This window comes from Mus caroli, chromosome 15 (assembly GCF_900094665.2).
Source record: "Mus caroli chromosome 15, CAROLI_EIJ_v1.1, whole genome shotgun sequence".
Taxonomy (NCBI): Eukaryota; Metazoa; Chordata; class Mammalia; order Rodentia; family Muridae; genus Mus; species Mus caroli.
Window position 1 is genome coordinate 38340786 of NC_034584.1, and position 12235 is coordinate 38353020.

A 12235-nucleotide genomic window follows, 5' to 3' on the forward strand; every position below is an offset into this window, starting at 1 on the left:
TTTCCTTCCTTCCTTCCTTCCTTCCTTCCTTCCTTCCTTCCTTCCTTCCTTTCTTTTTTTTTTTTGGCTTTTTGGCTTTTTGGCTTTTTGGCTTTTTGAGACAGAGTTTCTCTGTGTAGCCCTGACAACTTACTTTGTAGACAAGGCGGGCCTCGGACTCAGAAATCTACCTGCCTTTGCCTCCCAAGTGCTGGGATTAAAGGTGTGTGCCACCACTGCCTGGCAAAAGTACTTTTCATTGTAAACCTTTTTGCTCTTCTAGAAGTTTATGTTCTATGTATGCATACTCTGCTTGGAACACTGATTTGAAGAAATAAATCTATTCACAGTGCAGTGTGCCCTGTGCCAAACTAACTGTAACCACATTAGCTCTGGCTTTTATCTTCTCCTTTTATGTGAGAAATCACTGTATCATTGTAGCTGCATTAGATTTCAAAACACAAGCATTAAGGAAAGAAGTTGGACTCTTTGTAGCTGTCTGACTGTTTCTTATTCTTGTAAACTTATTCTTACTCCTCATCATATAGTATCACATAAGTTACCTGTTTTCCTAAGTTAGCACATGCAGTAGAAATTGCTCATCCTTTCTTAGTTACCTTCCACTTATGAAAGCCTGCCTCTCTGAGAAAGTGTGTTTTCAACTAGAAAAAGGAAACAGTGCCATAGAATTAAGTAGAAGTAGACTGGGAACCAGAACACATCAGCACAAGCATGAGTCACTATTATTATGAATGACCCAGTGTGACATTTCAATCAGCAAAGCTATAAATCAATAGAGATGCTGTAACTGAAAACAATTTGCAGACCATGTCTGCTAGCAGCACAGTCGGCATTTCCTCCCCCCTTGTTGCTTTATGTAGTCGATGGTTTCATGCATAGCAACAGCCTTGAAACAGATCGGCAAGAACATAATGAGCACACTTTCAGCAGCAAGTGTTAAATCATCCGTATCTGCTTTCATGCGTTGTCTCCATTAATTCAAGGGTTGGTATTCTCAGTTGAAAAGAATGAAAATGACTTTATGTTGTTTACTGTACATGAATAAATTGAACAGTTGGTTGTAAAGTGGAACATAATTTATGTCTTTTTTTCCACTCAAAAGAGAATCCTGGCAGTATTGTCATGGAATTTGTTTAGTTTTATTCTTTGTTTGAGTAATCTGCTTCTTTGATCTAAAAGAATCCATAGAAAATGCTGTCATATAACAACAAAAGACCTTACCAAAAATTAAATGAAAAATGGAAAACAATTTCATTGATCAGGAAAAGTAGCACCCATGAAAAACAAATGCAAGATTTTAGAAGGTTTGTCAAACACAAATCTCCAGTTACCATATCTCATCCTGCTGGTATGCTTGTAGAAATAAGAGAAAGGCAAAAATACACAGATTTCTTATTTTTATAGCCTTGTAAAGTCACCTGGCACGTTTGCCTGTGCTTTGGCGTATTTTAGCTTTTCTTGGCGCCTACAATACTGAAACTAAAAACACATTCTTCTCAAGAGCTTTATCTATCTGGTAATTAAAAAAAATCAATCCATAATGTCAATAAGCTCCAACCGCTTAGTTTATTTTTGCACAGAATTATAATTTCCTCTGAGGCTTATTCTATCTCTCCTACCTCCAGAGCCTTCCACCACCCTCCTGTGTTACTCTGGGAGCAACTTCCTAAGGGGGAGAAGTCTGCAAATGTGGGGGAACATGTGAACATAACCTACTTGGGAGCCTTTATTTAGAAAGCTTTTATCCAGAGATTTAGAAAATGCCAACCAAGGTATTCAGCCAGGGAATAAAAGAAGGTGCCTAATGCTTGGCACACCTACATCCTGGAAGAACTCAGCATTTCTCTTATTTTGCACGTGAAATCATTATAAAGGGATTAAAGCATCATTTTTAAGAACATGCTGGCCAGCAGATTCTGTGGGGTGGGGGGTTTGGAGTTAATCTAATCTCACTTCAGATCTATCAAGTAATTTCTGTCTGCATCATTTGACTATCTTTGAAGAAGAGGTCAGAATTTTACCCTACTTCAAATAAGCAGAATAAAACAAGAGAAATTTCAAGCAATAACAGTCACATTTTGGGAGCAAAATGATTAAAAGATGTGCTTAATGCACTGTGCTATTTGATGCCACTTAAACCATGCTATTTCAGAACAAGCCATCCTCCAGGTCAGTTATATTACAGTTGGAGGGGCAAACAACTCAATTCTTCACATATTCCCGAGGAGACTGAGCAATGGGGAACCCCAGTTTCAGCAAAAATTTTCTATAAAGGGCCATAGACCAAAAATTTAGGCTTGAGAGTTGCCATAACCAATATTGAAGCCATTCAATTCTTTGAAGGGCAGAGGTAACCATAGGTAATGCACAAACAAGTCTCTATCTTCCCATTAAACTTTATTTATGACCACTAAAATCAGTATTTCATACTTGCACTTGATTACATGTATATTAAGCTGCCTGGAGAGTTACATATGGATAGGAAATGGTTGATGTGTAAGGTTGTGGTATCTGATGCCCACTTTGATTCTAATGCAATCTCTCTTTGCTACTTAGTTTCTCTTTCCACCTGTGCAACATTCAAATGCTATCCTAAGGAAAATAATTTCCATGGGAGGATCATTTGACTGAAAAAGATTCATATTCATTTCTCATCAAAATAGAAGTGGTAGCATAGCTAGATAATGCACATTTAAAGTTAGATAAATTATTAAATTATCTTTAAAAAAGCATCTTGCTCTTCTCTCATGACACAGATTTTCCAATACACTCCCATATAGAGTCTTAGAAATTGCTTGTGCTTTTTCTGTGTAGGTGCTGGTTTCTCTATATATTAAGCATTAGTCACAAACATTTCTTGACCTATTTGGCAATGGTTTTTATTTGTTGATATCTGTGACATTGTGATTTATAAAGAAAAGTTTTACTTTTTCTTTATCCAGTAATAAGGATGGATAAGGCTGCTAAACCCTTGGAATCTCTGAAATTGAATCTTTCTGTATACTGAAGATGACTAGTAGTGAAGAATTTTCCTATTTTTTCTCAAGAAGGGGCTATATGCCAGGAGATTGAACTCTGTAACTAGAAGATTAGTGCTTGTATTTCTTTATCCCATTCATACTCTGTTCCACCTTGAGAGCAGAGAGAATGACTAATTGCCTATAATTTAATCACCATGACTACTAGTAAAGTCCCTCCCCACAAATCCAAGAGGATATAGCTTCGACAGTAGGATGACAAATGGAGGTTTGAAGAGCATGGCGTGCCTTAGAGAACCTTAGAGAAGTCTTTATTCACCACACTATGCTCTGTATATTTCTTGCATCTGACTGATCCAGATCATCACTAATTCTTAGATTAAAAACTGATAACAGTAAAATCAACAACAAACGTGTTGAATGCTCCAATCCAATTCTAGGAAATGACCAGCTTCTGAATGAGGTGCAATGGGCTGGAAGTAAAGGGAATAACCTAAAATTCTCATTGGTTTCTGAAGTCGAGACAGTCCTCTGGGACTGAACAGTCAGTCTGGTGTTATGCCAATATCCCCAGGTAGATATTGTCAGAATGAGACACATTGTAGGACACTAAGGTGGCATCAGAATTTTGATCCATTCCATGGAAAACCTCACATATATCTTACCTGATATTGTATGTGACATAATCAAGAAAAACACTTTTCTGTAAATCATAGGAATTTTATAATACTTGGAAAGATACAGTAGAGAGAAACCTAATAAATCAAGTAGATAAGAAATGACGATACAAGTTAACATATGGAGCTAAATTTTGAAATCAAAGGTAAGAGAGTATCTCAGGGAACTTAACCACTAAATGAGACAGGCACCTTTTGAGAAAAACTCTTCACTGTCATGTTGAGAGTGTCCTTTCCTTTTCCTAACCTACAATGTCTAAAGTCACTCAGCATACCCAAAAGCATCAATATCTTCTATATGTATGCCACCAGCTAAGCATGCCCAAAAGTGTTCCTCTCAGCCATTTTAACATTTCAAACACATATTTTAATAATAATATTTGACCTAATAATGCCCAAAAATATGACCAATATGTTTTTCTCTTTAAGTTTGGCCTTAAACTGAGCATACTGAGGAAGTTGCCTGCCTTCAACACACTTTTCTTCAAGAATATGTGTAGAGTTTCTGGTCACAATCTATTCTTCCCTTGCTTGGGAAATTGCATTGTAAGTAATACCTAGACTGTGTTTACCTGCTTCAAGGAACAAATCCTTCGTCACTCTTGTTTCTTGGCTGTGTTTAACTCTGTATATCAAGTCATGAATCTGATGCATTAGTTTTAAAATGTCTTCCAGTCAGTCCCAACTGCTTCATGTGACTGACAGCAGAAGCAGACTCTTCAATGCAAAACTATCATGGACCTGCCCATGATACGAAGAAGTGAGTACCTCCTGATGTCCAAGTGCTGTTAGAGAAAAGCAAGCTATCAAAGCACTTAAGGGATCATGCCAAATTAGTAACCTCAAATTACATTCACTGACTCACAAAAAATATGCCTAGAGTACAGTGAGCAACTTTGGCATAAGGTGTCTCTACTTTTTTTATCAGCCCTCTTTGTGCACAAGTTTTGACTCCATGCCATAGCTCATGGACCTTTCATATCTACAGTCTTAGCTAATTACTATCTGTACGGGTTAACTCACGATCCCTTTCAGAAGTATCTTCAAGGTCCTAAAATGATCTAAAGGAGATAAAAAAATGCCTCAAGCCAAAGTAACTTTGAACTTTTAAAAGTTTTAGTTCCTGATATGAGACTCCCAACAGGCATCTGTGGATTTCTGAATTCTCTAAGAACTCTACAGTGAGCTGAGTCATATAACAATCACTCCAGCATTGTTCAAACACTTAGTTATTAAAAACTTGTTTCAGATGATAACTGTATTAGTGTGTTTTTGAAAACCCCCTTGGTGCATGAGCAGTTACATGAGTGAGGAAATGATTCATTGAGTTCTGAAAGAAATGACCCTCTTTGGGAAACAATACCTCATATTTTTCTATGTAGCATGCTAACCTTAATAAAATTTTCTTTTGAAGATTTAACTATTGTACGGGAACCAGAATATTTAAAGTTCTTTGATAAGTTAAAAAAAGAAAGAACATGTATTTTCAGAAGGGCCCAGAACCATTATCTTTCAGATGGCACCAGACATTGTGCAGCTCACTATAGAGTTTTATATGTACAACTTACAGAACAGTTGAAATGGCACTGGACTTGTACTGGATGACATGAAGTTGAATCCTGGATCTGCAATATACATTCAGTTTGTGTCTTCTACCAGTGACAGTGAAGATACATCTATGACATTTTAACACAATGTTTGCTTAAAGAAGATTTGAACAACTCCAACAATTGACACCATAACCTAGATGGGAGAGATCTCAAAGGACCCCATTCCTGAGGAAAAGAAATAAGCAACTAACAGGGAGAATGGGCAAATTAACCATCTCCAGAGAGCAGCCCCCTGATTGAATGTATAATACCAAGTGGTCAGCAACAATTGGCAGGCTTAACTGGTTGAATTTATACGTTTCTTCATTTATATTTAAAGGTAGCAGTCATGGTTGAAAATGAGACCCTATAAATTTGGGAGGAAGCAGAAGTACAATGAGAGTAGGAGGGAGGAGATGGAGTAGAATATAATCTAATTACATTTTAATAAAATAAAAAGGATTTTAAAGCATGTGTCAAAATTATTTCAAAATTAGTCACAATGAATAAATGTGCTAAAACAGAGCTATTTTACAAAGACAAAGGAAGGTAGAGAACCATGTCTTACGGGATATTCCTAGGAAAACTCATTTTCCTCTGCCACTGCGAAGGTCTCGTCGTGGTCCCCCAGGGACTTTGAATATATCTGTGATTGCCCTTAGCTGACTTGTGCAAGAAAGGAGAGCTTGGAGGAAGGACCCTGCTTTTGGCTTTATGACTGTCCCAGCGAAGAACCCTGATGGCACGATAAACCTGATGAACTGGGAGTGTGCTATTCTCGTAAGAAGGGGAGTCCATGGGAAGGAGGCATGTTCGAGCTACAGATGCTTTTCAAAGATGACTATCTGACCTTACCACCAAAATGTAAATTTGAGCCACCACTGTTTCATCCAAACGTGTAACTTCTGTCACAGTGTGCCTGTCCATCCTAGAGAAAGGCAAGGACTGGAGGCCAGCTATCACCACAAAACAGATCTTATTAGGAATACAAGAACCTCTAAATGAACCAAATATTCAAGACCCAGCTCAAGTAGAGGTCTACACAATTTATTGCCAAAACAGAGAAACAAATATGAGAAACAGATTCAAGCACAAATGAAGAAGTTTGCCCCCTCATAAGCAGCGGCTCCATGTGGATGAAGGGATTGGCTTGGCAAGAACTTGGTGCCTGGGAGGGTTGAGCAGGTGCCATTTTCCATTTCCGCTACTGGCATATTCAGTCTTTTGGATTTTTGATTATTGACTAAAACTTGATTTTATTTTAATACTGATGTCAGTATTTCAACTGCTATAAAATGATAAACTTTTGTACTTGGTAAGCCCCCAGGATCTAGTTTCTTCACATCACCCTCGGATGCAGGCATGCTTCCCACTGTTCTGGCCCCTAGCTGGCTGTATGACAAAACTACACTGTCCCTCCTTCCCTACACTTGTCCTTCTCAGAAACCTGGGCTGTTGCTTATGAGCCTCAGATTCAAAGTTGGCCAGCATCTCCATTCTGCATTACTTCCTTTGTGTTTATATGGTGTTTTGTCTGTGTTTCTGTTTAGAGTAAATAAACTGTTTATATAAAGGTTTTTGTTGCATTATCATCACTAAAAGTTTAAGAGGTACCTCAGTAATCTGGCCCTCCCCACATGGCTGCAGCCTTTGCCAGGCACCAAGGCTGAGCCCCAGGACCAGCGCCTAGGAGGTCTCACAGCTTCTGCTAGGGATATGCCCAGGCCCCATGCAGCTTCATATTCTTCTGGTTCTTTGTAAATAGGACTGTGTACAGAGATATGTTCTGTCCTCCCCACCTGGGCCTTTGGGCCTTAAGGTTCCAGGCATAGTTGAGATTCCCAGGAAGTTGGAATATGCATCCAGCCTTTGTAAACCCAGCAAGGTGAAAGACTGACTGATGCAGACCAACACTGAGGCCAGGTGAGAGCCAAGGACAAACTGGCCTGCATTGATCTCTGTTCCTGTTAGCTGTACAGTGGACCCCACTGTGGCCTGAATGATGGGTTCAAGCCTTTTGATGCCCTACCCTTGCACCTGAAAGAGGCAACCCTGCCACCCACCCAGGCAAACAGTGGGTCCTTCCTCTAGAGCACCTGAGCACATAACTCCTGCACCTCCTGGTCCACATTCAACCTCACCCTACAGCCCGGGGAGACCAGTCGGGTATGGCTTCAGCACAGGATGACCTCAGGCACTATCGTCCACATACTGTTCTTGCTGGAGCTGGTCTGGGTGAAGCTGCTCTTGGCAGTAGCCCACCTGAGCTGGGCTGGGTCTATGATCTTGGGCTTACAGAGAAGTGCAGTGGACATAGACAGTGATCAGTCTCCATCAGACTTGTTCCTGGGGCCCCTGGAAGACCCCTGACATGAGAATCAGGCACCAGTGGCTCAAGTTCAGGAACCCAGGAATCTGCACTCTGGAATTGAAGGAACTTGTGCTTACACAACTGGTGGCATCTGTATGGACTGGGTTGCTAGTGCCTTGTGGGTACGTTTATCCATGAGTATAGTCGGAGCTGAGTTTGGATGGACAGTTGCAACTAATGGCAGAAGGCTTCACCTGGGGAGTTCAGGCTGGTGTGAGTGTGTGTGTGTCTGTCTGTGTGTGTGTGTGTGTGTGGCCTGCTCTCAGAATGTCTTATTTTGTAACAACTGACTACATTTAGTAATAGGTACACATGTATATGGTTAATGTATGGGAATTCAATATATTCTATAGTTTAAGTATTCTAGCAAACTGTAGTGACTCCAGCTATGAAGTGTACCACAGTCCTTGTATTACCAGAGATGTGAGTCTTATAACATGATAATGTGGTCTGTGACCATCTTGTGTTAAGATGGTAGGGAGGAGGGTATCCCAGCATGAAGCCTCACTGGTAAGGAATTGTGGGTAACAGATTAACCACTGTATCTACAAATTCTCTAATTAAAACATTTCCACAAACTGCAAGAAGAAAAAAGAAAGCTCATGAATCAGAAAAGAAAGGAAATGGTAAACATTGCTTAGCTGCAACTTGACTGTTGCCCACATTACTGTACTCCCAGACTACAAAACAGTGCTCACAAGGTCAATCACAGCTAGTGAATGAGTAGGTCACTGAACAAATGAATGAATAAATGAATGCATGAATGACAAGACTTGCTAACTCCTATGAAAATACCTCTCTTCACTTTTAAATAGTACAAAGAATGAGTCCCATATTAAAGCAGCATTAGTGAGATGCAATGGATCTGTTAGTTTAACTTTCTCAGACCTAGTTTTATAACTTGCAATTCAATGTTTTTGTTTGAATTTATCCCTTGGTGCTTGGTATTTGGACTTGAGTATGAAATGACCCCAGAAGTTTATGTATTTGAATACTTATTTGTTTTGGAAGCTGGTCTAATCTTTTTGTGCTACAGACTTCCTAGAGATAGTTAGTAACTGAGGCACAGGTCTTCTGTCTTGTCATTTAGCTCCAAGGCCAAGCTCTATACTTCTCAACCTGATAAGATGTGAGTGAGGTGAGACACCATAGACTCATGTTTCCCCAACTTTGGTGCACTGTTTCACCTCAATCATGAGCCAAATTAAACCTCCCACCCTTAAGTTATTTCTTGTCATACATTTGGCCACAACAGTGAGGACAGCAGATAATGCATTTGATTCTTTAGAGCTACACTAGCCTTACCTCTTATAATAGTTGTGAGTAAATGATTATTCATCTAGGGTCCATGAGGTTTCATGTGCTCAAGAAACATACTGAATGAAAATCTGCAGGAATGAATTATATAAATATTGCCGGTGGTCAAAGGTCAATGACAGTCAGGGGTGGTAGTGCACACCTATAATTCTAGCACTGGGGAGGCATAAACACACAAATTGCTGCAAGTTTGAGAATAGCCTGGCATCCATAATGAGTTGTTTAACAAGATTCTATTACAAACAACTACACCAACAAGGTCAATGATGTGGCATCTGACATCCAAATCCCTGCCATCTGAGACAAGTTCACTGTCTGCTTATGACTACTTCAGGAGACAATCTAAGTGTGTTCAGGTCCTTTCAGTCAAATTTTGCTCACATGAACCACCAAACTACTTGCATAGATTCAACTAAACTTATTGCTATCCATTATTTATGTATTTATGTATGTATTTATTTGTTTATTTATTTACTTATTTATTTATTTTTGGAATCATATATATCACCATTTAGGAACTCATTCATATTAACTTACCTTACAATTTTATATATTTTTAACTTATGTTCAGTCTTTCATTCCTGCTTCAAATATTCTTGTATTTTCCTAAGCACCTAAATCTCTTTTCCTTAGGTCCATCACCTCATGAGCTTGGCACATGCTGTCTTTTCATTGGCGTAATGTATATATTTGAAACTGTCATGAGAATCCTATAACAAAGAAAATGAAAGAAGAAATATTGTCAAACACAAAAAGTATTGCATATTCAAGTTGACCTTTTCCTAATACCTGTCATGTATAACTCAACTCAGCTCCCCACAGTTTTCATCCATAGTCATCTTTCTAACTGTTCCAACTTGAAAAATGTTCTTAAATGTTTTAGTTCATTTCTTAATTTTTTGGAGAGTTTGCAGTGAAGTAGCTTTCCAGGGACTTATAAGTACTTTTCATAAAACCTTTGAAATTTAAGAATGCTTCTGGCTAAAACAACATCTGTAGGTTATGAATTTTGTGTTGAAAACTTAGGTTCAGAGAACACTGTTATCTATCGTCACTGGGTGTGCTTATGCACAAAACTCTGATGCTTGACTAATTTCCTGTCCTACAGGCATTTTTTTCTTATGCTTGGATATGAATATATGACATAAATAACTTCATGTTATTACTTGATGTTCAGAATTCGCCTTTATTATAACCATTCTGTACCCAGTGCTGGAATCTATTTTTGTCTTTAGATTTTGTTTTTATAACATTGTAATTGTTTATATGATATACTTCTTAATTTGACATATTTTTCTTATTGCAACTTTTAATATTTTATTCATTGCTTAATTTGGGGAACCACAGTTATACTTGGATATTCTGCTTGCTTACTCAAATTATCAACCTTATCCTGATGGCTTTTCTCACTTTGCCTTTCTCAGCTCCACATACTGAAGTTATTTCAAGCCATTATCTATAGCACTTCTGCCATTTTCAGATATGTCACTAAATGTGCACTTTTTAAAATGTACACATGAGTTTACTGTGCTGGATTCAGTATTTCCTCAGTCATTATCCTCTGCTCCTCTTCATTCCATTCATTTCTTTGAATCAAGTGTATTCTGATGCTCTGCCTTACCTCCTCTACTGATGTCTTTAGTCTTACTACATGTTTTTAGTGATCCACACTTGGACAAGTTCAGATTCAAACATTTAGGGGTTAGGTGTAATATTATTTTATCTCAACTGTAATTATTCTACCCCACCTTTGATCATTCAGTTTTCAGATAAAAGACATATAATGTTTATATTTATAATAAGTCTTAATCAGCATTAAAGTTGGGCAGATATCTACCCTCTATGGTATTAGAATCAGCTTCTCCATCAATAACCCTAAGTTATAACTTGACATGTTCTAACTGGACAGCTCTTAACTCCAAATGGCCAGCCCTCGTAGTCATGTTTTCATGACTCACTTATCTCAGGGCACCTTCTCCTCTTTCTATCCTCTTTTTTTCTCTTGTGGTCCCTGCTTTAGACCTCAGGACCAGAAACTGAAACCTCATTTATCTCTCTTCTGCTATCAGGATTTTTATTCAACCAATAGTTTCAAATTAAGAAGCAAGTTCCTATTGAATTACTTTACACATGTGCAGATTCTCTCATCTCTGGGAGCAACCAGGTTTGGGGGGCCAGTATTTAGCATTGCAATGCATAGCAAAACACCAAACCTCAACAATTCCTTTTGTGGCTAAATAAAAAGGTTCTTCCTCTTATAATACTAAACAACATGTAGTAGGAATAATTATGAATCAATTATGAAAATTATTAGGTATGAGTTACATTAATCTAGTCTGTTTGTATTTGGCAATTTAGGAGAAAGTATTCTAATATCTAGTCTATTGTGGTAAGTTCAGAGTTCTCTATTTAAATAAATTTTCATCCTAACTTATATCACTATTCTAAAAATATCTTTTTAGAACTAAAACATGTTCTTAAATCCTAAAAAACTTAAGCTTCTAGTAAGACTATATGATTTAGATCCTGAGGAAATCCAAAAGATAATCAGATCCTACTACAAAAGGCTAGACTCAACAAAACTAGAAAACCTGGATGAAATGGACAACTTCTTAGACAGATACCAAAGTTAAATCAGGATCAGATTAATGACCTAAACAGTCCTATATCCCATAAAGAAATAGAAGCAATCATTAATAGTCTCCCAACCAAAAAAAAAAAAAAAAGCCCAGAACAAGATGGGTTTAGAGCAGAGTTCTATCAGACCTTCAAAGAAGACCTAATTCCAGTTCTTCGCAAACTATTCCAAAAATAGAAACAGAAGGTACTCTACCAAATTCATTCTATGAAGCCACAATTACTCTGATACCTAAACCACAGAAAGACCCAACAAAGAGAACTTCAGACCAATTTCACTTATGAATATCGATGCAAAAATACTCAATAAAATCCTCGAAAAACCAAATGCAAGAACACATCAAAACGATCATCCATAATGACCAAGTAGGCTTCATCCCAGGGATGCAGGGATGATTTAATATATGGAAATTCATCAACATAATCCATTATTAAACAAACTCAAAGACAAAAAACACATGATCATCTACTTAGATGCTGAGAATGCATTTGACAAAATCCAACACCCATTCATGATAAAAGTCTTGGAAAGATCAGGAATTCAAGGCCCATACCTAAACATAATAAAAGCAATCTACAGCAAACCAATAGCCAACATCAAAGTTAATGGAGAGAAGCTGGAAGCAATTCCACTAAAATCAGGCACAAGACAAGGCTGCCCACTTT

At 38.0% G+C, this 12235-nt stretch overlaps 1 pseudogene; it reads left to right on the forward strand.

Annotated features, from left to right (window-relative positions):
- The window catches only part of LOC110310817, a 34329-nt pseudogene extending 27966 nt beyond the window's left edge, over positions 1–6363 (forward strand).
- Positions 6364–12235: the final 5872 nt, after the last annotated feature.